Here is a 6,995-nt window from a genome sequence, read left to right on the forward strand (position 1 = left end):
AAATATTGTGTGTTATATATGTTGCGCGTATAACTGTTTGCCGTCTTCAGAGTTTCCTATATTTGTAATGTTTCCTCTGTTTAGAGGACTCTTTAATATTTTTTTTTAATGAAAAAAGAATTAAGTTCTACTTGAAGCCATCAACCATCTGTTTGGGACTGCTAAGTAACCATCTGCACACAAGATTTGGTTTGCAATTTAACGTATCTCAGTATAGGACCTGTCTGATTAGGAGCTATAACAACACAGTCCTGATTCAGATACAAATGATCATAGCTCCTGTAAAGCAAGTGCGAGTGTAAGCTAAAGATATTCTGTATCCCTAAGCTGCCAGCCACCAAAAAGGTCAGGTAGCTCATTTTCATCTAGTCACAGCCAATAAAGCTTCCACAAGGAAGGTGTACTTAAATAAACAACCCACCATAATTTTTGCATAGATGTAAAGAGACACTGGAATGGAGATGCAATTATTTTGCATTTCTCAAAGAATGGGATCGCTTATTTAGTGTGTCAAGGATTATCTCCCTTGAGAGGAAGAGAAAGCAGCCTTTGAAATGTCGAAAGTTTTACCGTGTCTTCCGCCTGAAACAGGTATTCCTTGCTACACCGTATGCACAATTTACACCAAATTTAAAGTCATTTTGGAGAGGCCCTCGTGGGATACTTGAGGCCACAGTTTAGAGCAAATGAAGATTCAAAATGAGCAAAAAGCATTTCATTTAATGAGGGGAATTAACCATGCTGTACTGTAGGCAAGAACAGCTTTGTATGTTTGGAATACAAAAGGAACTGAACCTGAAAATCTAATTTGATCAGGTTTGGGCTGTCTGCATTTGTCACACAGCGTATGAAGTTACAAAAGTGAAATTGTTCTTCCTTTTTAGAATTGATTGTAATGGCAAGCTAATATGAGTGCAGGTTCTATTGTGCTTGAGCTACTTCTGAAACAAAATGTTGCTGCAGACCGTATTGTACTGTCATATCACAATAGGACTGCATACCTGGATATACAGTTATACAATTAAAGCATGTTGCTTATTTTAAAATGCTGGGTAGAATCCCAGTTAATTCAGGCGCTACATAGAGTGGTCTACTTTGCCCCCGCCACATCTTTATAAAGAGGAAAAGTAAGTTAAGATGAAACAAAAGAGAAGAATATGGGTACTTTATTTCAGTGGTGAAATCCAAATTTTTTTACTACTGGTTCTGTTGGCGCGGCTTGGTGGGTGTGTTGTGGTTTGGTGGGTGTGTTGTGGCTTGGTGGGCATGGAAGGGGAAGGATACTACAAAATTCCCATTCCCTCCCCACTCCTGGGGGAAGGATATTGCAAAATCTCCATTCCCACCCCACTCTGGAGCCAGATAAAGGTGGTATTTGCCAGTTCTCCAAACCACTCCAAATTTCCACTACCGGTTCTCTGAACTGCTCAAAATTTCGCAACCGGTTCTCCAGAACCTGTCAGAACCTGCTGGATTTCACCCCTGCTTTATTGGTAAAATGACATTGGAAAACTAATAGCTAGGCAAGGTGGAGAGATCAAGTGGGGAGTTTTAAGTCATTGCACAGCTGCAAGGTATCTAGGATTAATGCCCCCTAAATTACACAGAACCTTCTCTGTGGGATTTGTTTGTTCTCAAGAGAAGACAAGCTGCTCGAGGAGATTCTTGTATTACACGTAGAATATAATGAAGTAGTCAAATTCAACCCTTCACATGTGGATCTGTTTGCTTGCACCCAACAAATGGCAAAAGGAGGAGAGGTCCTAGATCTGAGCCTAGTTCTTTATAAATTCTGATCTCCAAATAGGACAATCTGAATTGCCCCAACAAACTGGATGTCCACACAGTTGGACAAAATGAAATATGCCTGTCATCCAGGGATGAAGCACTTCTCAGCCCTCAGGCAACTATGGAATTCATGGGGAAAAGTATCTTTTTGTGGTCATGCTTAAGGGAAGTGTTTGGATCAGAGAATGATGAATGAAGACTATGGTCCCAGCCTTTGCAAATGGACAATTCCCAACATTCTGACATATTTAACCCCAAAATTCCGTAACTTCCTCCTAAATTTTAGAATGGTGAAGTTAATGCCTAAAGGACATTGGAATGCCCTCCCCCCTCACACCCTTAGAATCCAAGGAACTTAGCTGGAATAGCCTAAATATGTAAACCTGGTAGCTATTTAAATATATTAAAAGAAAATTGACTCCTTCACATCACATTTAAAAGAGAATATTTATAATTCACCATTGAAATGAGGGATCCTTGGAGTTTTCTGAGCTTGGTTGTTTTCTTGCAGATGTTTTTGCAAGAAACATCTGCAAACTATGTAATATCATCAATGCTAGCCCTGGGTAATGAAACATCTGCAAGAAAACAGCCAAGTTCAGGAAGCACCAAGGACCCCTCACATCTAAGAGAAAGTGGAATGGAATACACTAGGGTAGACATTTTAATAGGCCTTTTAGGGCAGGGTTCTCCAACCTTATGAACTTTAAGACCTGTGGACTTCAACTCCCAGAACTCTGGGAGTTGAAGTCCACAGGTCTTAAAGTTGACAAGGTTGGAGACCCCCTGTTTTAGGGTATACATCCACCAAGCTAAGCCTTATTAGGAAGTCAGCCAACTATGTCAAAGATTACAGAGACTTCCCCTCCCCAATTCAGAATGGGTTTTTTGATGCTGAGTCACAAACCAATATCCATAATATGACTTGCCACCTACACTGGGCCAGGGACTTGAGAGGGCCTATGGTTGTCATGGTAAGAGCAAGGTTGAAATTTCACACTTAAATAAGAACACTTTATAGTCTGTGGCGATTCTTCTGCAAAGGTCAAAACAAATACTTGCTCTACAGTATTAACCAATAGTACAAGTTGAAATGATTTTTTGTATCAATTTTCCTGTTCAATTTTATCAATCATCCAATTCCCTATAGCCGTGTTAATAAGAGAGCTGTCTGAAAGGCACGTCAAAATGGAAATTGTAGGATTGAAGAAGACATGAGTAGAGGCTTTCTAAAAGATTTTAGATGATAAAGCTATCAAGGAACCGGAGGGATATTTTCTTTTGATTCTGCAAAACACAACAGGTATTTTCTTGTTCAGGGATAATAAATGCACAGATGCATCTTATTATTTGGAGACAGACTGAGCTGAAAAGATTTATGTTGCAATACTGTTTTTTATCTAAGGGAAGACCAGACCATTAATTTACTTATAGGGAAACACCCTTTCCATAAATTGGGCCGCTTTAGTCCCTAGTAAGGCTAGTTAAAAATCTCTCAGAAAAAGAAATGCAACCACAAAAGAGGAAAGAAAGAAAGAGAGAATCAAAAAAATACTGTGTTAATTTTCTAAAATATAACTAGGCAGATTATATGCAGCATGAAATTAGAATAAGACCTAATTTCTTCCACAGCCAACCACTGCAAAGCTTGCTGATGAAAAAAAATCTGCCTTTTTTTTTATTTGCATTTATATCCCGCCCTTCTCCGAAGACTCAGGGCGGCTTACACTATGTCAAGCAATAGTCTTCATCCTTTTGTATATTATATACAATGTCAACTTTTATTGCCCCCAACAATCTGGGTCCTCATTTTACCTACTTATAAAGGATGGAAGGCTGAGTCAACCTTGGGCCTGGTGGGACTTGAACCTGCAGTAATTGCAAGCAGCTGCTGTTAATAACGGACTGTCTTAGCAGTCTGAGCCACTCAAGGACCCTTAAATTTTGGACTTTTCTTTTTCTTTGTGTCTGCTTCTCTCTCTCTCTCTCTCTCGCTCTCGCTCTCACTCTCGCTCTCCCTCCCTCTTCCCTCCCTTCCCCTCTCTCTCCCTCCCTCTCTCTCTCCCTCTGAAAGACAGACAGACAGAGAGAGACAGACAGACAGAGTACTCCAGAACAAGTGGCTGGATAGAGGATGGATGGGCAGGGAGGAAGTGAAGGAGGAAGGGAGGGAGTGGGAAAGACACACACACACATACACACACAGACAGGCACAGATGGAATACTTGTTTTGGAGTTTTTGAAAAACTGGTCATTTAGGTTGGTTCTGATATATTCCTTATACACCTTCTATTCTTTATAAACCTTGATGAACTTATATACCTTGCTATACATTTTCCTCAAATCCCAACAGGTTATGATTGCTTTTTATGACTATAAAGGAAGACTCATTATGTTGTTTAGATCATAAGTGTCGTTGGCCCTAGCATCAAAGACGTTGCTCTCTCTTGTTCTTTAAAGCAATTTGTTATATTAAAAGTGGACTTCAACCAGATGACTTCAAACAGTGAATTGTCTTTTTGCCTTTTTCTGATCCAACAGCGATGATCGTGTCTTCGCTTTCTCTCTACCTACTCTGATCCAGGGAAGCAAAAGAATTTTACTCTAAATTGGCCAGCCAGGATGCCATTTTTCCCCCTTTAGCTGAGAAATGAAGATTTCAAGGAACTGAAGTAAGCCCTAGATAATATGGGAGGAAAAAATGAAATGACTTTGTTTGGTATATTGCTGCCCTTTTTTCATCATCATGAATCTTTTCTGCAGGAAGAACTCATAAATAATATTTTTGTAATAAGCAAAATGATAAGATAGGCCATTAATGACTGCCACTGTTAATACTTTGTACTAGAGATCTTTTTACTGCATGATCATGTATTGCTGGGCCTTTTCTTTTCTCAGGAAAAAAAGAAAAATTACAGTTAGTCCTCAAACTTATAACAGTTCATTTAGTGACCATTTGAAGTTAAAACGGCACTGAAAAAAGTGAATTGTGGCCATTTTTTTACACTTATGACCGTTGTAGCATCCTCATGGTCATTTAATTTACATTCGGATGTTTGACAACTGGTTCATATTTATGACTGTTACAGTGCCCCAGGGTCATCTTTTGTTACCTCTTGACAAGCAAAGTCAATGGGGAAGCCAAATTCACTTAACAATTATGTTACTAATTTAACAACTCCAGTGATTCACTTAACAATTATGTTACTAATTTAACAACTCCAGTGATTCACTTAACAAATGTGGCGAGAAACATTGTAAAATGGGGCAAAACTCACTTAACAAATTTCTCACTTAACAATTATGTTACTAATTTAACAACTCCAGTGATTCACTTAACAAATGTGGCGAGAAACATTGTAAAATGGGGCAAAACTCACTTAGCAAATTTCTCACTTAACAATTATGTTACTAATTTAACAACTCCAGTGATTCACTTAACAAATGTGGCGAGAAACATTGTAAAATGGGGCAAAACTCACTTAACAAATTTCTCACTTAACAAATGTGGCGAGAAACATTGTAAAATGGGGCAAAACTCACTTAGCAAATTTCTCACTTAACAAATGTGGCGAGAAACATTGTAAAATGGGGCAAAACTCACTTAGCAAATTTCTCACTTAACAAATGTGGCGAGAAACATTGTAAAATGGGGCAAAACTCACTTAGCAAATTTCTCACTTAACAAATGTGGCGAGAAACATTGTAAAATGGGGCAAAACTCACTTAACAAATGTGGCGAGAAACATTGTAAAATGGGGCAAAACTCACTTAGCAAATTTCTCACTTAACAACATAAATTCTTGGCTCAGCTGCGGTTTTAAGTCCAGGACTATCTATGTAAGATATATTTTAGAGAGATAAATGAGCACATGTTCTACAAAATATCAAAAAAAGATAAGTACACATCATGTTGGTCATGTCAGAGGAGCCAGGACAATAGCCAAATTTCTGAATTTCTCCTTTGGGTCACTTAAAATTTGACAGCAAACTTCCATGAGGCACGTGGCCCCGAGTGTCACCTTGGGCACTTCTGTTCATTTAGTGACCATTTGAAGTTAAAACGGCACTGAAAAAAGTGAATTGTGGCCATTTTTTTACACTTATGACCGTTGTAGCATCCTCATGGTCATTTAATTTACATTCGGATGTTTGACAACTGGTTCATATTTATGACTGTTACAGTGCCCCAGGGTCATCTTTTGTTACCTCTTGACAAGCAAAGTCAATGGGGGAGCCAAATACTTATCACTTGAGAATTCAACAATCACAGATCACATAATGCATAATTTACATTACTTATTGAAAAGAACGTCCCAAGCAAATCTCTCATGAAAACCATCCCATCTCAAGTCAGTTACCCATGTGCTCTTCGATTGAGTTCATACCTTGCACGATTTTTTTCACCCCCAGGCGAAGACAAGTTGAACAATTGTTAGTGAAAGCCTTGTTCATCAGTGCTGGCTTTCTTCACTGAAAATTAACATCATTATTAAGAATCTAGCAAACAGGCACAATTGGGGTGCTTTCTATACTGTTTACCTATTTCCTTCCTGCCAGATTGCCTTAGCAGGCTGTCAATATAACATCAATATCATCATTAGAAATTTAGCAATCAGACAGATCGGGTTGCAGCATATGCTTATCATGATTAGTTAAGCATGAACTGCATATTTCTCTTAACAGCATGCCAATATCTTCATTAGAAAATCAGCAGTCAGAGAAGCTTGGGGCTTATACATGTGTCAAGTATACATATTATCATCCCCACAGAATTTCTTCCGCTCTGTTTCTGTTTGCAATGGAATGAACATTTTCCTTTGGGCAGTTGTTGGGGTGGGGGTGGGGGGTGGGGTGGAGAGAGAAATGCTGTTTCCAGAAGAATCACATCCTGCTCCTGGGATTTTCAAAAGAGTAACTATGATTTAAAAAAAAAAAAGCTTTGCAACCCACCCACCCCTGCAAAATGTACCAGAGGAATCTGGCATGTTGAGGGAGTCGTTTTCCAGAAGGCAGAAACATCCTTGCCATTTTAAAAAAATTTTTTTTTAATTTTTGGGATTTCCTTCCTTCCGCAGGTTAGGTTCTCCAATTCAGGAAAGGAAGCCCACCAAAACAGACCACGGTTTAAAGGAAACCAGATTCTCTCTCTCTCTCTCTCTCCCTCTCTCCCCCTCCCTTCCTCCCTCCCTCCCTCTCTCTCTGCA

The sequence above is a fragment of the Ahaetulla prasina genome, chromosome 3 (genome assembly GCF_028640845.1).
Source record: "Ahaetulla prasina isolate Xishuangbanna chromosome 3, ASM2864084v1, whole genome shotgun sequence".
Lineage (NCBI taxonomy): Eukaryota > Metazoa > Chordata > Lepidosauria > Squamata > Colubridae > Ahaetulla > Ahaetulla prasina.